This window comes from Dama dama, chromosome 3, assembly GCF_033118175.1.
Source record: "Dama dama isolate Ldn47 chromosome 3, ASM3311817v1, whole genome shotgun sequence".
NCBI lineage: Eukaryota > Metazoa > Chordata > Mammalia > Artiodactyla > Cervidae > Dama > Dama dama.
The window spans coordinates 39,421,758-39,448,102 of record NC_083683.1 but is presented as its reverse complement, the minus strand read 5'-3'; the positions used below and the strand labels follow the sequence as shown (position 1 = coordinate 39,448,102).

General features: G+C 40.0%; 1 long non-coding RNA gene and 1 other non-coding gene across 2 annotated transcripts in view; one reads left to right on the top strand and one right to left on the bottom strand.

Moving 5' to 3' along the window:
• Positions 1-26,345, bottom strand: part of LOC133041502 (uncharacterized) — a 36,846-nt gene that overhangs the window by 7,635 nt on the left and 2,866 nt on the right. The gene's annotated exons all lie outside the window — the stretch shown is intronic.
• Positions 13,068-13,172, top strand: LOC133049551 (U6 spliceosomal RNA). The gene has a single exon (XR_009691363.1). It is a non-coding gene; the product is annotated as a U6 spliceosomal RNA (small nuclear RNA).

The following is a 26,345-nucleotide window of genomic DNA, read 5'->3' as shown; positions in this document are numbered from 1 at the left end:
GTCCTGGCTGCCTCCCTTTTTCTGGAGCAGTGGAAGAGGCAGAAAGATTAGATGAATAAAGAGATGGTCTCTTTCTCAACTCCTCTTTTTTTTTTTTTCTTCTTTTTTTTTTTTTTTTTCCTATTAGTTGGAGGCTAATCTCTTCACAACATTTCAGTGGGTTTTGTCATACATTGATATAAATCAGCCACAGAGTTTTGAACTCTGTGGGAGAAGGTGAGGGTGGGATGTTTCGAAAGAACAGCATGTATATTATCAACTCCTCTTTTTAAATCTCTCCTCCCTGCCACTTACTTTGAGAAATTCAGACAACATATTCATTCAGCAACATTTGTTGACTATCTCCTGGGTGTCAACCACCATTACAGTTTCCAACACCTAGAGACCCCTGCTCTCGTGGAACTTGTATTCTAAAGAAGAGATTAAAAAAAAAAAGTTAAAGACTAGATTTTGAAAAGACATACTTTTTTTTCTGAGAGTAAGAAGTACTCTGGGGATAATAAAACAGGAGCATGACTTAGAGAGTGATGAAGGCAGCCGGTTTTAAATAGTTACCCCAAGCTTCTAGAAGGAGGTGACTTTAAGCAGAGATTTGGATGAAGAAGCAGGTCTATAAGCTTTATGACTGTTGCAAACTATGGAGAGAGGAGTTGAAACTATCCCTCGGGCACTTTTAGCTGCCTTGTCTCTGAACTTAGTGGTTTGAGTTTGTTTGTTTACTGAATATCTTCTTCAAGTTTGTGGTATAGCTTTTCATTTAGCTAACACATTGTTGGTAACAATAAACAGATTGTTCATATTTATTTTAAATTATAGGATGCAGCTAATGATTCTGAGCTGTTCTTATCTGCAGGAAGTGAGGCATGGGAGTTAAGAGACAGGATGAGCAAGTCATCTCAGGATACACATGGTATTTCACCCTTCGGGGTGAAACAGCAAGTATTCCTTCATCACTTGTCCTCCATCCCAGGAGCACGACTCCAGGGTAATGCCCTGCCTTTGCCATTCTTGTCTGAGGAGGCTCTTTGAGGACAAAGTAACAACACTGTTGTGATCTTGCAGAACCTAGGGAACAGGAAAAGTAGCAACCTATTGATGGTGGCCATTTGCAGATCTGTTCCAAATTGTGTCTCTCCAACAGGGAAGAATAGAACCCCCCAGCAGAGTGAGAGTGAAACTCCAGTCCCAAGGAGAGAAGTGGCAAAAGAAGAGAAAGTGCTCGAGAGGGGAGGTAGAAATAAAACCATCAGAATGAGAATCAAGCCTCAAAGGAAGTAGGATGCTATTTCATTCATTCATTTATCAAATGTCTACTGAACACTTGCCAAGCACTGTGATATTACCGGGGATATATTACAGTGAACGAGAGTTAGTACTGAATTAAAGATTCAGAAACAGTGCATGCAAAACACTGTCAAGACCATCAAGAGGTCTTCTGTAACAGTACAATCCTGAAGCTCATGTTCCCTGCCCCTAAGGCTGCTATTAGACTACCCGGGGCTCTTCTAGCTTAATGTACCTTGCCTTAGACACCTCTTCCTCGTCTACCTTCTTCTTCCAAAATGCTGGCAGAGAGCAGAGTGATGATTGAAAGCAGGGGCATTGGAATCCAAGGGTCCTGGTTTCCGTTTCTGACTTTGCCACTTACTGGACACCTCACACGACTTTCCACACCTTAGTGCTCTCATCTCAGCACTGAGGATTAATAACAAATTCTTCATAGAGTTTTCATGTAGACTAAATGAGCTAATTATATACAAGGCTGAACCAATTATTTGGCCCAGAGTGAGTCAGGTAGCCTTAATAATGACCCCCAAAAGATATCCAGGTCTTAATTCCTGAACCTATGAATGTTGCCTTGTATGGCAAAAGCATTCTGCAGATGTGATTGTGTCCTCTTGAGATGGGGAGATTATCTTTGGTTTTCTAGTGATATCTTAAATGTAACTATAACTATCCCTACATTAGGGAAACAGAGGGAGATTTGACTACGAAATTTTCAGATAGAAGGCAATCAATGATAGAAGCACTGAGAGATTTGCAAATAATATACTACTAATTTTGAAGATAGAGGAAGGGGTTGTAAGCCAGTGAGCGCATAGAATACAACTATCAGTTCAGTTCAGTCGCTCAGTTGTATCCAACTCTGCAACCCCAAGGACTGCAGCACACCAGGCTTCCCATCCATTGCCAACTCCCGGAGCTTGCTCAAGCTCATGTCCATCGAGTCGGTGATGCCATCCAACCATTTCAGCCTCTGTCGTCCCCTTCTCCTCCCACCTACAATCTTTTACGGCATCAGGTCTTTTCTAATGAGTCAGTTCTTCACATCAGGTGGCCAAAGTATTGGAGCTTCAGCATCAGTCCTTCCAATGAACACCCAGGACTGATCTCCTTTAGGATGGACTAGTTGGATCTCCTTGCAGTCCAAGGGACTCTCAAGAGTCTTCTCCAGCACCACAATTCAAAAGCATCAGTTCTTCAGAATATAGCTATAGAAGCTAGAAAAGGCAAGGAAATAGACTTTCCCCTAGGGTTTGCAGAGGGAACCAGCTCTGCCTGCATCATGACTTTAGCCTAATGTAACTGATTTCAGATTTCTGGACTCCAGAAATGAAACAAATTAAGTTTTGTTCATTTAAGCCACTAAATTTGTGATAATTTGTTATAGGAGTAATAAGAAATAAGCCCAGTAAATATTTGATAAATTGTAGGTATTCAGTAACAGAGGATGAGATGGCTGGATGGCATCACGGACTCAATGGACATGAGTTTGAGCAAACTCCAGAAGACAGTGAATGACGGGGAAGCCTGGAGTGTTGCAGTTCATGGGACTGCAAATAGTTGGACACAACTTACTGACTGAACAACAACAACAAGAGTATTCAACAAATGCCTATAAAAGGCAAACATGTCCCTGCAAAATATTAATAATTATGATTTTCTGAGAACATAGTATGGTCTACATACTAAGTACTTTAGTCTAAGTACTCCACATAAATTAAGCCATTCAATCCTTACAAACTTGAGTTAAATATTATTATTTTCTTTTCAACGTATGAAGAAATCTGGGGCACGGAGAGGTTAAGTAATTTGCCCAAGATTACATAGCTACAACCTTTACTGAGCTGGGATATGACCACAAGCAGTCTAACCCCTAAATTTCAACTCCTAGTCTCTACGCCTACTGCCTCCTCCATGTTATATGTTTAGTTATGCCACATGAATCCCATAAAAGAAGAGATCATGGAGGACAAAAGGGTAGGGTGGGAGGAATGAGAACTAAAACATTTGGCAGATCAAATTGGTCTCTTCAAGGGCTGTTTCCAGGTTCAGAGTTGCTCATTGTAGTCATAAGGCAAAATGATTGACTGATGCCCGAAAGAGAAATGGCTTCTGGAAAGACATGAAGGTAGATATCATGTGATAAGTGATCAATAAATGGTTAATGAAGAAATACGTAAAGCATTTGGGGTTAGAAAGAGTATCTGAATTATGCCATGTCATAGGTCACACTTTCTTAAGGGTCCTTCGAAATTGCTTTTTGAATGATCAATGTTTTTACAGATTAAGTGAGAGGTTTGCAGTGGGTTGAAATTGTATGTGACTAGAGCAAAAGTTGCCTGTGAGATTTTTCAAGGCCTTAATTATGTCTATAAGGTGGGGGTTCTTTTGTTGTTATTTTTCCCCCTCATTCTTGAATGCACATAGTATGTGTGAATCATTATTCTGTTTTGAGCGCCTGTCTTTCTTGGTGATAACTATATTCCAAACTACCTAGTTTGGGTCAATTTGGTAATTGATTATTTTAATAAATAATAAATTTCAAGTTATGGAATAGGCTGTTGCTTGCCACTTAATTACCTAAATCCACCCATCTATACCTATATCTATCTATAACTCGTCAATTCTGCTGAAAGACTTGTGTTCCTAATCTGGATGTTCCGGTTTTCTGGAGGACATCCATGAGTGTATTTGTTCAATATTGGTAGTATTTCAGGAGGAGAGCTGAACCTGTAAGTCTGTTTTTACAGATTAAGAGCCTTGATTATTTATAAGTAGGTTATCTTAAATATAATTTGTGAATGTATGACAAATATGAATGATGACAGGCTTCCCAGCTAAAGTTAACACTTTCTTACTCTCTCTTGCAGATGGCTATGTGGCTAGTTTCTTGCTAACGGGATGTGAACAGGTGTTGTATGTCATTTCCAGATCACCCTTTAAAGGGCATCCCCTTGTGACCAGATTCAGCTTACACAATTAAGCAGATTCACCTCCTCTCCTCCTCTAGACCTTGCTGTTTACCCTGCTTCTGATATGTTTCACTCCTGTGGCTGTCCCTATGATCATTTTATAAGATCAGCAGTTGCTTCAACCTCCCAGGTTCTGTGGCCTCCATAGCTTTAGGAGCATCCTTAGCACCCAGATCCAAAAAGGCTTAGGTGTCTTTAGTGGTTGCCTGAGGAGGCAGTATTCAACTCAGAAATCCAGAGGAGGGTTAACATTCCACGAGATGAACTTGACCAGTGAGAGACAAAAAAATCAGAAAGTGTTGCTAGGTAAATTGCTCGCCTCTCCTATCCCGACAGACTGTTCTAAGACCTTAGCTATGTTGCCTGGACCTGGTAGCTTATTAGAAACGCAGAAACTCAGGCCAAACCACAGACCTGTTGAATCAAATCTGAATTTTAACAGGCTCCCTGGGAGAGTCATTTGCACACTAAGGTTTGAAAAGCCTTGCTGTGAGTCACAGCTGATCCACAAACAAAACAAACTCAGAACCTAGACACATCACTGTCAAACTGAAACTCAAGGATAAAGAGAAGTCTCTAGGGCAGCCAGAGAAAATAAGACCCATTACAGATGAACAAAGATGAGCTTTACAGCAGTCTTCCTGTCAGAAGCCATGCCAGTCAGAACACAAGAGATTGACATCTCTAATGCACCGAAAGGAAAGAGCTGTCAGAAATATCTTTTTAGAAATGAAACATAAATACTTTTCCCAGCAAACAAAAACCAAGAGAATGAGTTGTAAAGCAATCCCACACTCCTAAAAATGTTAAAGGAATTTCTTTAGACAAAAACAATATTCTATCAGACAGAAACTTGAATCTGTGGAGTAAAATAGTGCTAGAAATGGCAAAAATGAAGGTAAAACAAAATATTTTAAAGGTTTGTTTTCTCCAGGAAGATTGATGATTTGTCAAAACAAAAATAGTATCACTGCAGTATGAGTATTTAGCACATGTAAAATGAAATACAGCACAAGAGTAGCACAAAAGATGGGCGAGCAGGATTTGGAAGTATACTGTTGAAGACATAATATTACTTGAAGGTAGGCTATAATTAACTAAAGATCGACCAACTTGACCTAATTCTACATTTGTAGAATGCTCCACCCCAAAAAGAATGCAAAAATATGCTTTTGAGCCACAGCATAAATAAGCTAGATGTTCATAATCAGAAAGATGTCTGGAAAATCCTTAAATACTTGGAAATTAAACAGCCCTCTGTTAAATAACCCATGGACCAAAAAAGGAAGTCACAAGGGAAATTAGAAAAAATTCTTAATTAAGTGAAAATGAAAAATATAGGAGACATGCAATCATTTTATTGGGAAATGATTAAATTATGGATATCATCCATTATCAAGGCCCTCCTGTTGGTTTCTAGGTCATTTCCTAGGTTCTTCTTTGTTATGTAGAATCAAGGTAATAGGGTAAAGGAAAGAGAAAGCTTAAAAATTCTAAGAGTCTCAGCTGATATCCACGTAAGTGAACTGAGGACAAATTAAAGAAGGTGTCAAGTAGAATTTTCTGAAATGGAGGTAGACAGCGGAGAACATGATTTTGGGAGAAGCTACTGCAAAGCCTATAAGAAAACCTGATGATGAGAAAGGTGTCTAAACTCTATATTTCAAAAAGTTTGGCTGCATATTAAAAAATATACCCCAATTTCAATATTTCATCAAAAGACTGAGCAAAGATCTAAATTTCTTTTGATTTTAGTTTTTGGGAGACAGCTGTTTCTTTGACTGTGAATCTAAGACAGAATAACATGAGACCCAATACAGCCAGAAATAACCCTTCTTTCTTTCATCCATTTCAGTCCCCCCTTCTTTCACATTCTCCTTAGGCTGCAGGTTGTTCTTTTATAATTTATGTTCTTCCTGAACACCTTTGTGGATATCCTCTTTAGCTTCCTTTAAAAAAAAAAAAAAAAAAAGGAAAATCCTCCATAAGAAAGAAACCCCATGTACTTCCCTGCCTAGGAAGGATTGAATCCCCCAGACCTTCTAGGAGTGACCCTGGACATCTCACACTTACTTTGAGAATAAACAATCTTTTATTTTCACTAGGCCTCTGGATGACTTGAGCATTGTATATCCCATATATCCTCCTCCCACCCCTCCAATCCACTCTTACCCCTCCCCCTCAGTCAAATGATGAGGACTTGACTCAAATGGACCCAGGAATTTGAAGCTAGGGCAAACAGACACACAGATGGAAGATGACTGGAGCTGAGTCATTTTGCTGGCAGTCTCCAAAATGTACTATTCCAGGAATTCATGGTACTGAGATCCCTGGAGCTGCCCTGATCTGGTTCTCTCTGAGACTGGTTTTCCGTTTCAATTCTGCATTTTCTGGTATTATTTCAATCACTTAGTTCAATTACTGCTTGAGTTAGCCAGAATCACTTTCTGTTGTTTGCAACCAAAGGCCCACAACAGAGACAAATGACAACATAGAAACGGTACTGAGTGCTGTTCCAGATTCTTCTGAGCTGAGCCCGCTTGTGTCAGTGTGGGCTGTGTGATGACTCAGTCTCCACAATTTTCTCTACTTATTCTGCTGTGAAACCTCTGATCTTAAGAGTGGGCAGTATCTTGAGACATCATTTGTCCCTTACTTGGTGCAAAAACATGCTTTAAGTCCACATTTGTCCTTTTCTCATTGGTCTATATGTCAAGAAGTGGTACTTGACACCATAAGAAACCATTTGAGTCACAAAAATAAATAACATCCCTCGTTTATAAAGTGACCATTTAAATGATCCAGAATATATTTATATTATCTTTTGACATTATCATGGAGATGAAAGCACATTATTTAAAAAGCTTGAAGAAGTCTGCTGTGGTAGACTGTACTTTAAGCTATATTTCACAGACTTTATTATTCTCCCTGATAACCTCAGTGGGGGTCAGATTCAGCCTTGACAAATGAGTCATTGAGTACCATAAGCTTAAGAAGTCAGTGTGCAAGGACAGGAATAGAAAATTCACAAAAAAGGGCACACACAGGTCATTAAGCATAGGAAAATATGTTCAATCCCTTTAAAATCCAGGATGTTTAATGCGTCAGTCAGGATGGTCTAAGTAATGCTGTAGTAACTCAACATCAAATCTCAGTGGCTTAAAACAACAAAGCTTTATTTTTTTTGCTCATATCTGGCATGGCCTAGCTGAAAGCTTTATCCATGGAATTAAAATGGTATGTCCCTGGGCCATGGGACTCAGACCACCTTCTGGAATATTGCTGGCAGCTGGTAGCCAAAGTCAAAGAGTTCTGTAGGATCTTGTATTGCCAATGAAATACTCAGCCCAGAGTGATGCGTGTTATTTCTAGTCACAATTCAATGACTAGGACAGGTCACATAGCCCTTAGCTAACATCAAATGCCATGAAATTCAATCCTACTATATGCTCAGAAGGTGATAAGTCAGAAATATTTGGTGGACAGTATTAATGACTGTTGTTATTCAGTCATTAAGTCATGTCCGACTATCTGCAACCCCATGGACTGCAGCATGCCTGGCTCCTCTGTTCTCCACTCTCTCCCAGAGTTTGCTCAAATTCATGTCGGTTGAATCAGTGATGCAGTCTAACCATCTCATCCTCTGCCGGCCCTTCTCCTTTTGCTTTCAGTCTTTCCCAGCATCAGAGTCTTTTCCAATGAGTCGGCATCATGTAATTAAAACAATAATAAGTTATTCTTTTTCAACCCATAAGACTGGCAACTTTGTAAAGATAATAAAACCTTGTCTCTGCTGCTGCTGCTGCTAAGTTGCTTCAGTCGTGTCCGACTCTGTGCGACCCCATAGACGGCAGCCGACCAGGCTCCGCCGTCCCTGGGATTCTCCAGGCAAGAACACTGGAGTGGGTTGCCGTTTCCTTCTCCAACGCATGAAAGTGAAAAGTGAAAGTGAAGCCGCTCAGTTGTGTCCGACTCTTAGCAACCCCAGGACTTCAGCCTACCAGGCTCCTCCATCCATGGGATTTTCCAGGCAAGAGTACTGGACCTTCTCCGAAACCTTGTCTCAGCTGGTGTGTAAAAATAGGCAGTCTTGTATATCAGGAATGAGAATTTATACATCATTTCTGGGGGGAATATACACCTATACTTACGAGTATGCTCACACACACACATAGTGTGCATATATATACATATACATATGTGTATATATATATATATATATATAGTCTCTACCATACAATCTCACTACTAGGAATTCAGCCTAACCAGATAGTCACAATTGCAAAAAGACGGGTTTATAAAAACATTCATTAAAGCATTGTGTATAACAGTGAGAAATGGAAATAACTGGTAAATGCAAGGTCAGAGCTATGGCTGAACAGCTCATGTTACAATTGTTTGATTAAATATTGTGGATCCATTAAAATTTTGCTCACAAAGAATTTGTAATTAAGTAATACCTTTACTTTATAATAAAGAAAGCTGAGCAATGAGGAATTGATGATTTTGAACTGTGGTGCTGGAGAACACTTTTGAGAATCCCTTGGACTGCAAGGAGACCAAACCACTCAATCCTAGAGGAAATCAGTCCTGAATATTCATTGGAAGGACTGATGCCGAAGCTGAAGCTCCAGTAGCTTGGCCACATGATGCGAAGAACTGACCCATTGGAAAAGACCCTGATACTGGGAAAGATTGAAGGCAGGAGGAGAAGGGGACAACAGAGGATGAGACGGTTGGATGGCATCACCGACTTGATGGACATGAGTTTGAGAAAGCTCCAGGAGTCGGTGATGGACAGGGAAGCCTGGTGTGCTGCAGTCCATGGGGTCGCAAAGAATCGGACACGACTGAGTGACTGAACTGACAGACTTTATGATGTTAAATGACAAAGCAGCCTATACACTTTGAGCAGAACTTCTCATTACTCTGCAAGTGGAAGAAAAGCACCTCAGCGTTCTCCCTGATGTTTCTGCCAACAATTACGCTCCTTCAGCAGAACCCGTATATTTCCTATTAGAGACCCCAAGTCAGGCTGTCCTTCCATGGGTGACTCTTAGGCTGCTTTAGAGCTGAAATGTTCAGCATCCACAGAAGCTATGCTTGGAGCAGGATGGTGGGAGCAGTCTGTGCACAGAGCGGCCTCCACTTCCCTGGAGGCTCGTTCACGCTCAGGACTTGGGAAGAGGTGGAAGACCTGACTCCATTCTCAGAGTCCTTATGGTTGGGTTTTCCTTTCCTGAAGATCCACCCTGCTTTCCAGGGATTAGCAGAGCACCCTGATCTTCTCACTTGGATTTTTCTTTTTCTTTCTTCCTCTCTCCCTCCTGCTCTCCTCCTTTCTTTATTTCCTTCCTTCCTCTTCCTTTCTTCCTTTCTCTTTCTTTCCTCTTCCTTCCTCTTTCTCTTCCATTTCCTTCCTCCCTTCCTTCCTCCCTCCCTCCTTCCTCTATCCTTCCTTCTTGTTCCCTTGAAAGAAACATTCAATGAACAGTTTTAAGTTTCAGGCACTGTTTCCAGCACTGGGAATACTACAATGACCAAAACACTCTCTCTGCCCTCATTGAACATTCTATGCATCCACTAGAGAAAAGAAGGAAAAGAGGTGATTGCAGTGTATCCTTGTGATAGGAACCTCTACGATATCTCATGACCCCTGCTTCCTGGTATTCATGCTCTATGTAATCCCCTCTTCTGAGTGTTGACTGGACTTAGCAAATTGCTTCTAACAAATAGAATATGAGAGAGCAATGGGATGTCACTTCTGAGATTAGGTAATTAAAAGGCTTTGGCTTCTCCCTGCAGTCGCAGAACAATCGCCCCCCAGCAACTATTAGAGATCCATTTGGCCTCAAAAAAAAAAAAAAAAGGCTCTGGCTTTGACCATGGTTTCCCCCCCATCGCCGTCACTCCCCGTTTTCTCTCATCTGGCTCTGGGGGTAGCAGGCTGCCATGTACTTCACCACTGTGCTACACAATGTTATCTGTCAGAAATAGATGGTAATTGGGGGTAAGTCCCTGACAGTCCAGCGGTTAGGACTCTGCGTTTCCCCTGCAGCAGGCACAGGTTAGATCCCTGGTAGGGAAAACTACAATGCCACAAGCCACGCAGCATGGCCAAAATAATAATAATAATAATAACAATAATTTTAAGTACAGTCACAAGAAAACAAAAAACGCTGTTAAATTCTAACAAAACAAGATTGGCCTTTGAAAGTTCTAAACCTAAGATCTCCTTGCTTCCTCTCTCTGTGTCACTCTTCAGAAGAGAGGTAATAAAAACTTAGTACTAAAATGAATTTTTCTCTTTGATGTGACCTGAAGGATTAAAGAGAATTTAAAAAGGAATCCTATGATTCTATTTTAGTTACTGCTGTTATTCACATATGACTAAAATTCATCTCTTATTCATGAAGCTCTTTGAGAACACTACACTAATCAGCTAAGACCTTAAGCCACAAGTTTGGGTCAGTGCTCATCAGATAGAGAAAGCTGTTTTTGTTTTTCTTTTTTTATTGAAGTATAGTTAATTTACAATGTTGTATTAGTTTCTGGTGTAGAGCAAAGTGATTCGGTTACATATTTTTTATATTCTTTTCCATTATAGGTTATTAAAAGATATTGAATATAGTTCCCTGTGCTGCACAGTAGGATCTTGTTTATTTATGCACATTAGCTTGCATCTGCCAATCTCAAATTCCTAATTTATTCCCCCCCTGCCACCTTTTCTTTTGATACTAATAAGTTTGTTTTCTATGTCTGCTTCTCTTTTGTAAATAAGTTAATTTGTGTCATATTTTAGATTCCATCCATAAGTAATATCATATGATATTTATCTTTCTTTGTCTAACTTACCTCACTTGGTATGATAATCTCTAAGTCCATCCATGCTGCTGGAAATGGCATTCTCTCAATCTTTTTTATGACTGAGTAGTACTACTCAGTGCACAATTGCACTCATCTCACATGCTAGTAAAGCAATGCTCAAGATTCTCCAAGCCAGGCTTCAGCAATACGTGAACCGAGAACTTCCAGATGTTCAAGCTGGTTTTAGAAAAGGCAGAGGAACCAGAGATCAAATTGCCAATATCCGCTGGATCATCAAAAAAGCAAGAGAGTTCCAGAAAAACATCTATTTCTGCTTTATTGACTATGCCAAAGCCTCATCACAATAAACTGTGGAAAATTCTGAAGGAGATGGGAATACCAGACCACCTGACCTGCCTCTTGAGAAATCTATATGCAGGTCAAGAAGCAACAGTTAGAACTGGACATGGAACAACAGGCTGGTTCCAAATAGGAAAAGGAGTACGGTAAGGCTGTATATTGTCACCCTGCTTATTTAACTTATATGCAGAGTACCTCATGAGAAACGCTGGGCTGGAAGAAGCACAAGCTGGAATTAAGATTGCCGGCAGAAATATCAATAACCTCAGATATGCAGATAACACCACCCTTATGGCAGAAAGTGAAGAGGAACTAAAAAGCCTCTTGATGAAAGTGAAAGAGGAGAGTGAAAAAGTTGTCTTAAAGCTCAACATTCAGAAAACTAAGATCATGGCATCTGGTCCCATTACCTCATGGAAAATAGATGAGGAGACAGTGGAAACAGTGTCAGACTTTATTTTGGGGGGCTCCAAAATCACTGCAAATGGTGACTGCAGCCATGAAAATAAAAGACGCTTATTCCCTGGAAGGAAAGTTATGATCAACCTAGATAGTATATTAAAAAGCAGAGACATTCCTTTGCCAACAAAGGTCTGTCTCGTCAAGGCTATGGTTTTTCCAGAGGTCATGTGTGGATGTGAGAGTTGGACTGTGAAGAAAGCTGAGCGCCAAAAAATTGATGCTTTTGAACTATGGTGTTGGAGAAGACTCTTGGGAGTCCCTTGGACTGCAAGGAGATCCAACCAGTCTATCCTGAAGGAGATAAGTCCTGGGTGTTCATTGGAAGGACTGATGCTGAAGCTGAAACTCCAGTACTTTGGCCACTTCATGCAAAGAGTTGACTCATGGGAAAAGATCCTGATGCTGGGAGGGATTGGGGGCAGGAGGAGAAGGGGACGACAGAGGATGAGATGGCTGGATGGCATCACCGACTCGATGGGCATGAGTTTGAGTAAACTCCAGGAGTTTGTGATAGACAGGGAGGCCTAGTGTGCTGTGATTCATGGCGTCGCAAAGAGTCAGACAGGACTGAGCGACTGAACTGAACTGAGTATTTTACTGTGAGAAGATTCCACATCTTTATCCCCTTATCTGCCGATGGACATTTAGATTGCTTCCATGTGTTAGCTATTGTAAACAGTGGAAGCTGTTCTGTTGTTGTTGTTATTTTAAGTCAAACTTAAGGCAGTAGTTCTGCATATTGATGTTCCATGAATTTTCATTGTGTATTACCAGATTTTGTTCAGCATATAAAACTGATTTCCACCTCCAGCCGAGGATATGTATTTTTTTGTATATGTGATGGGAGACTAACAGTCAGTTGGACTATGTGTATCCCACTCTCCATACTTAAGAAGTATCACTGGGAGGGGAGTTCAGGATGGGGAACACATGTACACCCATGACGGATTCAAGTCAATGTATGGCAAAACCAATACAATGTTGTAAAGTAAAATAAATAAGTAAATTAAAAAAAAGAAAAAGAAGTATCACCTCTCCATGAGAGCAGTGAATTGGAACACTTGTCAGATCTCTAATTACTCAAAGGCTACATAGTAATAAAGGATGACCCAGTAAGCAGTAAAATAACTCTAGAAAGACTTTTCAAATTTCCAAAACTTGGTTTTTAAAAATCGTCATTCAGTGCTCGCTTCGGCAGCACATATACTAAAATTGGAACGATACAGAGAAGATTAGCATGGCCCCTGCGCAAGGATGACACGCAAATTCGTGGAAAACCATATTTAAAAAAAAAAAAAATCGTCATTCATCTTTTAATGCTTTTGAGCACCCTGTCCAGACTTCTAGAATTCAAAAGTGTGCCTAATCCTCCCACTTTAGAGTTGAAGCCTCTACCCTAAAGTATTAAAAAAAAGTCATTACTTGAGGTCAAAGGTAGAATCCTTCCACTAGGAACCATATAAAATTTCAGAATTTTTGCAATATGGGTTATGCTTTTAGGGGAACAGATATTTCCTATTCATTTGTTCTGTCCAAGCAATAAAATATGGCTAATGATTGCAGAGATAAAGTTCTCTCTGCAATGCTTCCTAACATGCAAATTAATATTTTTTCCTAAGATATGTCATGAAAAACACTTTAAGCTCATAAATTATTTGTTGCAAGTGACAACAGAGAATAACATTTCCTAAAGGAACAGTATTTTCCTTTCTCAGAATGTTGTAATCTGCCTGATACATTTCTAAATAAATGGGATCAAACAGTACAGTCATGTCCTGAAAGTGCAGAGGTGGGGGAAGAGGAGGTACAGGGAAGCCAGCTGGGGGTATAGTTTCATTCATAAGACCAAAAGAAGATACCGGCTTAGGAAATTGTTATTATTTCTCCTCCAGTGCAGAAATGGGTCATATTTAGTTGCCTGAAGTGAGCTTGGCAGAAAATCACTAGCATCCTCACGCTGTTATGTTCCACAGGACTTTTTCTTCAGATTACCGTCTTGGTGAATGGGCTATTTTTTTAAACCAAATGCCACAATAGTTCCATATATCCAAATTAGAAGAAATAGGCTTTAAAAAAAAAAAGAAGAAGAAGAAGAAATAGGCTGACTTGAAATATGAAAATCCATTGAGATGTTAGACAACTTTGTCCTTGTTTAAATTTCAAAAGAGATACTTGCCTAGTATCCCCCAAATGATTTTAAATTAATGTCTATCTTGAATTCAAGTCTTTGAGTCCCAGGCAGGGGAAAAATAAAAAGAAGTCACGGGAGGGGATTTACCTAGTGGTCCAGTGGTTAAGAACCTGGCTTGCAATGCAGGGGATGTAGGTTCAATCCCTGATTGGAAAACTAAGATTCCCACATGCCTCAGAGCACCTAAGCCTGTGCCATAACTCTTGAGCCCCCACGCCACGACTGGAGAGTTTGTGTGCCTCAACGAGAGATCCCATGCGTTGCAACTAAGACCCGATGCAACCAAAATTCATTTTAGATAATAAAAGAAATCAAGATAAGAGATTGAACAAATACCACTTCCTCTCTTAAGAAAGATGTAATGACTCCCCCATTACCACTTCCTGGCCCCTTAAGAAGGCGCTTTCTCTTTAATTTAGTTATGTTTTTGGCTGCACTGGGTCTTTGTTGCACACACAGGCTTCCTCTAGACGTGGTGAGCAGGGGCTGATCTCATTGTGGTGGCTTCTCTTGTTGTGGCACGCAGGCCCTAGTGTGTGCAGGCTTGAGTAGTTGCAGCTCACAGGCTCTAGACCTTGGGCTCAGTGGTTTTGGCACACACGTTTTAGTTGCTCTGCAGCATGTGGAATCTTCCCGGACCAGGGATTGAACCTGTGTCCTCTGCCCTGGCTGGCAGAATTCTTATCCACTGTACTACCAGGGAAGTCCATAAGAAGGAGCTTTCAGAGAAGCAAATTAAGTTCTATTTGCTTAAAAAGTTCAAAATAATAACAATTATATTTAATTGGAACATAACTGAGGAGAAAAGACAGATTATCATACCCCAGCAGGTCAGCCTTAGTGTATGTAGGACCTTGGTGAGTGACTGCTGGAGAGGAGGTGGAGGCTGGACCCAAGCTCAGAAATCATAATATGGCTGTGACTCTGACCCCCAAAGACACTGGGTGATAATCCAAGTTGATGTTCATAGAAGAATAGATGCTCATATCTCAGGGGGTCCAGTTTACAGATGGAGCATGTTAGCAATCGTCTCCATGATCAGGTGATGCTTCAAGTTAGCAGGAAACTAGTATCATGTTTATGAATGGTTCATCTTTTTAGAGTATTACTGCAATCAGCAACTTGAGGGTCAGTGAAATGACCCCAGTACCTCAGAAAGGGGAATGGTGAGATTTGTCAGTGCTCGAGTAGAACCAGGCTCTATTCATCAGAGAAACTGAGGCAGCAGTCTAATCACACAAACTAGACTCCTACTATGAGATTTAGGACTCAGTGAACCCACCACAGCCATTGCAGACACGAGGTGTACAGAAAGTCAACTATGTCCAGAACCTACCCACTTGTAAAGGTGGGCCTAGTGATGCCAGCTTTGAAGGCAGGAACTGATATTGTTAGAAAACCAAGTGGCTTTGCTATGGCAAGGAGGATCAGCAGTATTCACTGGGCGTGAGCTTGATGATAGCTCTGGGCTACATTTCCTGAACAGAAACTGTAAAAGCATGTATAGAATCCCAAATGGCCAATGAAAGACACCCAACCTCAGTGGCAATCAGGGAGATACAAGCTAAAACCACAATTGGAACCATTTCTCACCCATCAGGTATATATAAGATTGTTACTGAAACATTATGAAAAACTACAATTACCTAAACATTCATCAATAGAACTGATATATGATTTAGTAATGTATTTATTATAACAAATTTTGTATTTTATTTTGCAGTGGAATGCTATAAAAATGCTATCAAAAAGAGAACATGAATGAACATGAGCTAGTAAAGAAAACTGAAGCACATACATGAAATACTACAAGCTTAAGTTATAGCGTATATCCAAATACCTAAATTAATACATAAAAGCACTTTGTTCCTACTTCTAACAGAACACTGTCTAGGTTCTAGTTGGAAATTTTTATTTAGGTGCCCAGTCACCCAATATGACAGTTCTTTGAAGGCCAGAACCAAGCAGATTCCCATAACAGAGTAGGTGCTCAATAATGTTAGTTGAATGAAATCTTGCCATTTGCAACAACATGGGTAGACCTTGAGGGTATTATGCTAAGTGAACCAAGCCAGATGGATAAAGACAATCACTGTATGATTTCACTCCTATGTGGAGTATTTTTAAACTTTTTAAATTAATAAATTAGTAAACCAAGCCAAACAAAAGGAACACATGGATACAGAGTTGTGGTTACCAGAGGGAAAGGGGGTTGGGGGGGGTAAAGTGGGTAAAGGCGGTCAACTATAGGGTGACTGATAGAAGCTAAACCTTTGCTGGTGAGGATGCTAGAGTGTAGACAGAGATCGAAATATAACATAGATTGTACACATAAAACTTTTATAAGTTTTAAAAAAACTTTTATAAACCAATAAAAAATAATAATGTTAGTTGAATAAATTAGTCAGTAAATGACTGAAGACTTAAGAGACACAATTGTGTCAGTTGCTTAACTGTCATTATTTAGACCCAGGTCAAAGCCATCATTGCTATTCCTTGTGGCCCCTGCTCCTCCTGCTTCCAATCTGGTCTTTTTCTGGAACTCCTGTCTTTCCCTCTTTTTGCATTTGTTGGACCAGTCAGTGACGCTGGGAAAGAGATGATCTATCCCCCTAGCTCACTTTCTATCCACACTTCGCTCTCTCAACTTGGACAGCTTATGACCACTCCCAAAGAGAATCAGATGTCTTTGAGGTAACCTGGAGAATAGACCATCTTTTTTCTCTGATGTCTGTTTCTGTATACATGGGTGTTCTCACATGTATGTGTATAAAAGACCAGCAAGGACTGAATGAGCTTTCCTTCTACCATATTATCCCACATTTTGGGAACACACAGAGCATTCTCAGAGCATTTTGATGGGCCTTTACCGTAAGATGTATCTGGAATAAACCCAAACAGTAGCATGTGCCAAGAGAGACTTTTGTTCAGTTGCTAAGTCGTGTCCAGTTCTTTACCCCATGGACTGCAGCATGCCAGGCTTCCCTGTCCTTCATCATCTCCCAGAGCTTGCTTAAACTCATGTCCATTGAGTTGGTGATGTCATTCAAACATCTAATCCTATCATCCCCTTCTCCTCCTGCCTTAAATCTTTTCCAGCATCAGGGTCTTTTCTAATGAGTCCATTCTTTGTATCAGATGACCAAAGTATTGGAGCTTCAGCTTCAGCATCAGTCCTCCAGTGAGTATTCTGGGTTGATTTCCTTTAGGATTGACTGGTTTGATCTCCTTGCTGTCCAAGGGACTCTCAAGAGTCTTCTGGAAGGGACTGAGGCCCTTAAGACATTCTTTTAGGTATTGTCTTTTTAAATAATTTTTAAGGAGGGACTGAGGCCCTTAAAAATTCTGTGAAAGACAGTACCTAAAAGAATATTCAACCTGTATTTGAAGCAGGAGAAACAAGAAAAGGAATAAGTCCACTGCCAAGGGAATATGGTGCAGCATTAACAGATGGCATGGGAGAATGGGAAAAACCTCACTTTCATTTTGCTTTGACTTTCAAAAGCAGCCTTTCCCAAAGTGGGTGCCACAAAATGCTTGTTCTTTCATGGGTTTTGCAGAAAGAAGAGTTCCCAAATGCATTTGGGAAACGTTAGGAAAATACACAAATTTCTTTACTGCAGGACTTTTCAGGTGCTTTAAGATGCTACCGTGTTCTCTGAAACACAAAGAGAGGGGTAGAGTCTTCACTGCTACTCAGACCTACGTAATAATTGCCATTTTTAATCTGGAAGCACCTCATGGGACTTATACTCTGGGGAACACGCTTGGGAAACAATCTTTGAAATCAAGGGGTACGGTCTCTAACAAAAACAAGTGGAATAGACAAAGAATAACGTAGTTCTGTCTTTGAGGACATTTGAGAGGAAGAAAAGAGTATTTAGCTGTTTCAAAGATTTCAAAGCTTTCAGCCCAGAAAGTACATTCCAATGACTAAAATCAGTTTTGAGAAATAAAGGAAAATGTTAAGGTTCCCATCAGATTGGAAATACACAAGTAATATATCCAAAGAAATGTTTTTAAAACTTGAGACCAAAATGTGATCCCCATTTAGAGCTAATAGATTTTCACTCCACTATGATCCTTCTATTCCAAGTGACAGAAACTACTTCTGACTATTTGAAGGAAAAAGTGAATGCACTCATGGGACTTTTACTTGGAGGGAAGATGAGAGACTAGAGACTCAGGCTTGAAAACAGGGCAGGAACCAGGGAAGCCATGCGCACTGGAACCTCAACTGCCATGGCTGACATGAGTTCCTTCAAGCATTTCTTCTCTATCAGTTACTAAAGATTTTAAGTTCCAGAAGAGAGAGAGCCAGGTTGAAATCGTTTTTTCTCATGCCAATCCCTTGGCCAAGGGAGAGCTGGGCACCACGAATGCACACAATGGGAAGATGTATTACCCAAAATTAAATGGGGAGGGGAGGCAGTGGGTGTAGATGTATAACTGATTCACTTTGCTGTACATCTGAAACTAGCACAACGTTGTAAACACTATGCTCCAGTTAAAAAATTTTAAAATAAAAGGGGGGATGGTAGGAAGGGAAAATGGATGATGAGTGCCTGAAAATTAACAAATTTCCATTACATGTTCCCTAAGAACCAGCTATATCAAATTAATCTAATTGCTTGAGTGTAGTAGAACTCCAGAATGACATAGAAGAATGCTATTCATTATGTTTAATTCATCCATTTATTTGTAAATCTTCAATACCCAGCAAGTAAACATAAGGCACCATGGTTTACAAGTCATATTAGCTCCCTACTTAGAACCTTCAGTGGTTTACAACTTAGTATAAAACACAAAATCCCACGGCCCCGCAGTGTCTGGACCCCTGACTGTCTCCCATCCCTCTCCCCTTGCCCTGTCCTTCCAGCCCCAGTGCCCCAGGCTTCCCACACAGTGTTGCATCTTCTGGGTACACTTTTTCTACTCAAACCTGAAAAAGCTGAATAACTCGTAGTCATAGTGGGCCTTGTTAAGTGTTGGTTCCTCAGAGAAGTTTTGCTAAACTCTCAGTTCGACTCTGTCTCTCCTTTTGTTCTGGTTCCCGCCTCCCTGGTTTCTTCCTTCAGGACACAATCTGTAGTCTCCTACTTTGCTTGCTGACTTACGTAATGACTCTCTTCCTCCGTAGATGACACACTTCCACAATCCAAGGACTGCATCTGTTTTGCTCATTTCTAAATGCAGCATCTAATGCAGACCTTGACCAGTGCTGGCACACACACAAAAAAAAACCAATGTTTAATGTTTAGTGAAGATTCAGAATGAATATGAACTCTGTTTATAGGGAATCTGTACTCTAGAGACAAGAAATTATGACCATCACTGTGGTAAGCTCAGTACTAGAGGGTTGTAGAAGGTGCCAGAGGAACGCCCTGAAAAGGAGGGTGACTTAGGCCGTGAGACAATTTCACAAGGTCTCCCTGGTGTCCTTGTAGATTTGTCCAAGAGGGGGCATGAGGCTGGTTGACCACACCAGGTGGGAAATGCACAGAGGGAGGGAGAAGGGGGAGAGGAGTTAGGGGTATGCCTTTAGGTGAGTGCCACAGGATCTGGACTCTGACCCTCTTGGCAGCATTTGTATCCAAGACTTGGATGAAAACAGAATAATTATGAAATCGTCACATGACACAGAATTGGGAAAAGTGTGTTGCCTTATCCTGATTTTCTATTTCATCAGGTTGGCTCAAACATGCATTCTATGCTGCATTCCTTAATGGAACATTTGCTTCCTATTAACTGGAAGTGTCTTTGTGTTTAAATACATTTGCAATTTAATTCAAATGACTTGGAAAATGGGGTTGCTAAAAGAACAAGTCAATGACTTGGTATTTTGGAATGTTAACTATGTTGCAAAGTTAATTCATGACCATCATAGTTTAAAAAAAAAAAACCAGCATAAAAACTAAGCTTAGCATTCCTTTTTCAAACTCATCCGCTGTCAACTTTTCAATTATTACCATAACATGATTTTTTATTAAACTCTTACTTTTCCTTCATTTGCGCAATTAGGCCTGAATTCAGTGTTTTAACCACACCATGAGAAGACTATTAGCCAATTTATGCTTACTCAGTTGTTAAAATGAGGTAATAAAAGCAATTTCCCAGGCTGGTCTACCCTCCTGCTCTTCTTCCCCCTTCCTTCCTGCCTCTTCCGTGTTTCATTTCCTCCCTCACTTCTCTCTGCCTTCTTCCTTCTACAGGAATTTATTAAGATCCTAATATGAGCCTGGGCCTCTGCTGGGTGCACACAATATGAATATATAATACTTGGATTTAAGTACTTTTAACCAGATACAACCAGAGTTTAACATGATTCTATCAGCCTATGATAGCACATCTCCAGAAACATCTCGCACGTTTTTAAAATTCCTATTTCAGCCCAATCTGATGTAAGAGCGTTGACCTCCCCCTACACCCCTCACAATCTCAAATACATCCACTGATTCACCACCATACAGTACTTGATTAGTTTATTGTTCACTCCAACTTCAGCAGAGAGCAAAATAAAAATGCGCTCAGCTGACTCTTCAGTGAGTCAGCAGGCCTTCTTATTTATTTCCTAATTTGAGTTCTAGTTAAGGCTGGAATAAGCAATTCTCTTCCCAGCAATTGTAATTAAACATATTTACTTTAAAAATACACAGAGACCTTAACATATCAATTAAAATGGTTAAAGGTGGTATCTAATATAACATGGAAATCAAACAAGCACATAGCTCTACATATGACATCGACTGGGTGCATTTAATTTAGCTGATAAATCACTGTGGACCTGCTTCTCCTCTGCTGTTTTTGGAAATGTTTTCCTTTTCTTGCTTTGTTGTTTTTGGTGTTTAGTAGACCACACAGGGCTGCTTAAATAAGTACAGAAGATGATAATGTGTTTGCCTTGTGCACCATGTTCCCCGACATCACAGTGACACATGAAAAGATGTCCTGGAGAATATTATTTAAGTTTGATTTTCTCCAAATCATTCATTTTAAAATAAACTAGGAAGTTCCATGTATTTAGCAGAGTTACTTTATGAAGTTAAATTGAGGGTAAATCTTAGTAGACCTATATGAGTGTAGTCTGGGACTTTCCTGTTGATTAGAGTAAGATTCAGCCTCACTGGTGTAAACAGTAGGTAAGAAGCAGTCCCTTATTTTAAAGAAGGGTCCTCAAGACATGTGCATAGGTCCCACTATGACATGGACATTCTGGTTCAGCAACAATCACTCCCTTAGCCTTTAGCAGAGGAAGATGGGCATGTACATCTTTAGGGGGACTTCCCAAGAGGAGGAGCATGGTGGCATTTCTTCTCTGGTCTGAATGGGCCATTGTTGTTCCCACCGGGGCCAAGTGAAGGGAGGCAGTGAGAGGTCCCTTCACTCAGCATTGGAGTGCAGGCAGGAAAGGGATGTGGGACTTTCAATCCCTAACCAGATGCTTGCCTGGCTGGAGGACTGTGTATGCTGGAGGAATGGGAGGCGTGCGAGACAAGCAAGTTTTGAGAAGCATCTGACAAGGGTCCTTTGGATTTTGAGGGATATAGAGAGATCTGCACACTAGAATCTGGCTGGAGCTGCCCCTAGTGGCTGGGCGAGGATGGAGGGTTGTAGGTTACACTTCAACCACCTGGCTGGGCAGGGACGCACAACGCTTCCGAGGGGCTGAAGCATCGCGAGTGGAAGGAAAGGCCGTGCTTGGCGGCTGTACTAGGAGGCAGCGGGGAGGAGGGTGATTTGAAATGGATGAGAAATTAAAGTTTAATTTACACTGGGCTAGAGTTTTCCGCAGCTGAAAGTGAGACTCTTCTCACATTTGAGAGTGCCCACAAAGGTCTGGGATCTGCCTGAAAAGCCCCTAAGGGCACAGAAGGGAGCTCTGCTTGTTTGGAGGCAACAGAGAGAGAAGACAGCTGTTTACCGATTATAATCACTGATTCAGCACACTTAATAAATCAGTTACACAATTTATTTAACAAGTCAGCTATTATAACACCTATGGAGTATTCTTGCCAAAGTTTAAAAAAAAAATAACTTTTTAGCTTAATTTAATCAAGTCTCCTGAATTAACTAACAGCTTCCAAGACAGGAGATGCAAGAACATGTTAATGTCACTACGAGGGAACCATCAACCAAATCCAAAAGGTTAGATACTCCACAGGACAAAAGCCCACTTTTTGTTCAACACGCACATGGTGCAGAGGAAGAAAGAGAAGGGGAACTGTCATAAGCTAAAAGAAACTTAAGAATATCTAATATATGTAACGTATGTGCTGTGTTTGAATTTTTATTTGAACTGTAAAGATGTTTCTGAGACAATCAGGAAAAGTTGAACTCAGGACTGGGTATTGAAAGTATTAAGAAGGGAGGTTCAAGAGGGAGGGGACAAATGTATGCTTACGGCTGATTCATGCTGATGTTTGGCAGAAACCAACAAAATTCTGTAAAGCAATTATCCTTCAATTAAAAAATAGATAAATTTTAAAAAAGGAATTGTTATTAATTGGGGGATATGATAATATTATAATTTTCTTTTCTTTTAAGTTCTGATGCACTAGAAAAACATATTATAGTATTAGAGTGAAGGAAGATTTGTTTCAAAGCACTCCAGGATAAAAATAATTTAAAAAAACAAACAAACATAGATTTCTTTTTTTTTTTCCCCTTTATTTATTTATTTATTTTTTCAGTGGGTTTTGTCATACATTGATATGAATCAGCCATAGAGTTACACGTATTCCCCATCCCGATCCCCCCTCCCACCTCCCTCTCCACCCAATTCCTCTGGGTCTTCCCAGTGCACCAGGCCCGAGCACTTGTCTCATGCATCCAACCTGGGCTGGTGATCTGTTTCACCATATATAATATACATGCTGTTCTTTCGAAACATCCCACCCTCGCCTTCTCCCACAGAGTTCAAAAGTCTGTTCTGTACTTCTGTGTCTCATTTTCTGTTTTGCATATAGGGTTGTCGTTACCATCTTTCTAAATTCCATATATATGTGTTAGTATGCTGTAATGTTCTCTATCTTTCTGGCTTACTTCACTCTGTATAATGGGCTCCAGTTTCATCCATCTCATTAGGACTGATTCAAATGAATTCTTTTTAACGGCTGAGTAATATTCCATGGTGTATATGTACCACAGCTTCCTTATCCATTCATCTGCTGATGGGCATCTAGGTTGCTTCCATGTCTTGGCTATTATAAACAGTGCTGTGATGAACATCAGGGTGCACATGTCTCTTTCAGATCTGGTTTCCTCAGTGTGTATGCCCAGAAGTGGGATTACTGGGTCATATGGCAGTTCTATTTCCAGTTTTTTGAGAAATCTCCACACTGTTTTCCATAGCGGCTGTACTAGTTTGCATTCCCACCAACAGTGTAAGAGGGTTCCCTTTTCTCCACACCCTCTCCAGCATTTATTGCTTGTAGACTTTTGGATAGCAGCCATCCTGACTGGCGTGTAATGGTACCTCATTGTGGTTTTGATTTGCATTTCTCTAATAATGAGTGATGTTGAGCATCTTTTCATGTGTTTGTTAGCCATCTGTATGTCTTCTTTGGAGAAATGTCTGTTTAGTTCTTTGGCCCATTTTTTGATTGGGTCATTTATTTTTCTGGAATTTAGCTTCAAGAGTTGCTTGTATATTTTTGAGATTAATCCTTTGTCTGTTGGAAGTTTTGGCCACAGCAATCAGAGCAGAAAAAGAAGTACAAGGAATCCAGATAGGAAAAGAAGAAGTGAAACTCTCGCTGTTTGCAGATGACATGATCGTCTACATAGAAAACCCTAAAGACTCTTCCAGAAAATTACTAGAGCTAATCAATGAATATAGTAAAGTTGCAGGATATAAAATTAACACACAGAAATCCCTTGCATTCCTATATATTAACAATGAAAAAACAGAAAGAGAAATTAAGGAAACAATACCATTCACCATTGCAACAAAAAGAATAAGATACTTAGGAGTATATCTACCTAAAGAAACAAAAGACCTATACATAGAAAACTATAAAACACTGATGAAAGAAATCAAAGAGGACACAAACAGATGGAGAAACATGCCGTGTTCATGGATTGGAAGGATCAATATTGTCAAAATGGCTATTCTACCCAAAGCAATCTATAGATTCAATGCAATCCCTATCAAGCTACCAACGGTATTTTTCACAGAACTAGAACAAATAATTTCACAATTTGTATGGAAATACAAAAAACCTCGAATAGCCAAAGTAATCTTGAGAAAGAAGAATGGAACTGGAGGAATCAACCTGCCTGACTTCAGACTCTACTACAAAGCCACAGTCATCAAGACAGTATGGTACTGGCACAAAGACAGAAATATAGATCAATGGAACAGAATAGAAAGCCCAGAGATAAATCCACGAACTTATGGACACCTTATCTTTGACAAAGGAGGAAAGGATATACAATGGAAAAAAGACAACCTCTTTAACAAGTGGTGCTGGGAAAACTGGTCAACCACTTGTAAAAGAATGAAACTAGAACACTTTCTAACACCATACACAAAAATAAACTCAAAATGGATTAAAGATCTAAATGTAAGACCAGAAACTATAAAACTCCTAGAGGAGAACATAGGCAAAACACTGTCTGACATAAACCACAGCAAGATCCTCTATGACCCACCTCCCAGAATATTGGAAATAAAAGTAAAAAATAAACAAATGGGACCTAATGAAACTTAAAAGCTTTTGCACAACAAAGGAAACTATAAGTAAGGTGAAACGACAGCCCTCAGATTGGGAGAAAATAATAGCAAACATAGATTTCTTAAAAAGAATAAGTAAATGAAATAAAATATACTCCAGGATAAAAGAAAATAAAGTGAGTTCGGAGAGAGGATTGATGAGAAAAGAATAGTGAAATGGGAATAGTTGTTGAATTTAGGTTATGGGTACTGTCAACTACAAACTGGCACTTACCAAGAGCATTGCCAATGACTGAACAACAAAGGCGTTTGCCATCTGCCTCTATGGAGATTGAACCCCATGATGCTATAGCTGTTGACCTTCAACAACCCCTGAGCGAGTTCAGGGTGGAGTGAGGCACTCTGGGCTCCAGGGAATCTGGGGGGACAGGTCTTTAGATAGTTGGATGTTTTTAGGAACAGAGTTTATTATCTCAATCCTTGCATCTCCTCATATCTAGAGAAGCACTAAATCCCTTCATGGTGACATCAGACCCTCATGACTAACAAAAAACCTTTTGTAAATTGAGTGCTTCATGGTATTGAACTCCCCCCTTCACCAAAACCTTATATATTGACTTTCCCCCACTGCTGCTTTGGAGCAGTTTCTCAGAGCTATCTGAGATGCTGCCTCCCAGGCTGCAGTCCTCATATCGCCCCAGCTAAAACTTAACTCACAACTCTCAAGTTGTACATCTTTTTTAGTCAACAGTACCGTAAGGCTTTATTGTACTGTTCTTTCTATTTTTGTATAGAAAGATATTTTGTGTGAGACTTTCTAATAAGATACAACCTCAAGTAAATTGATAATAAATGTTTAAAATATAAAATTAGGTTTAAAAATCTGTTCAAATCATAAATATTTTTATTAAGGTCTAGTACAGTATAATGATTAAGAGTTCAAGTGCTCAAATTCAACTTAGTTTTGAATGCCGGCTATAACCATTGACCTTCGGAAAGTCACTTAACTTTATAAACCCTTTACAAACCCCATTTTCCCCATCTGCAAGATGGGAATACTGATAATGCCTCTTACTGTTGCTACAAAGATTTAACAAGATGATATATATAAAATATTAACAAAGCACAGAGTTGTTGCAGCTATTAATCATTAATCTCTGCAAGTAAGCACAAAGTAAGTGTGACTATTAGCATAGTCAAATTTAATTTTCACTTCATTCTGTTTCTTTTTCTTTTTTCGACCACTTCATGTGACGTTCAGAATGTTAGTTCCCTGGAACCAGGGACTGAACCCGTGCCCCCTAACCACTGGACCATCAGGGAAGTCCGTCTGTTTCCACTTTAAAATGCTATTTTTGAGAATGTAGTTGTCTTGTTACCTTAAGTCTGAAAGACTGTAAGGCAGAAGTGAAAATTTCTTAGAGATCCTTGGAGGTTGGGAACTGGTTTTTTATCTCCTTACCTTGGAATGCATCCAGAATTGACCTTTGATCACTTGAAAGTGAACGTGAAGGTCGCTCAGTCCTGTCCAACTCTTTCTGACCCCATGAATTGCAGGACACCAGGCCTCCCTGTCCATCACCAACTCACGGAG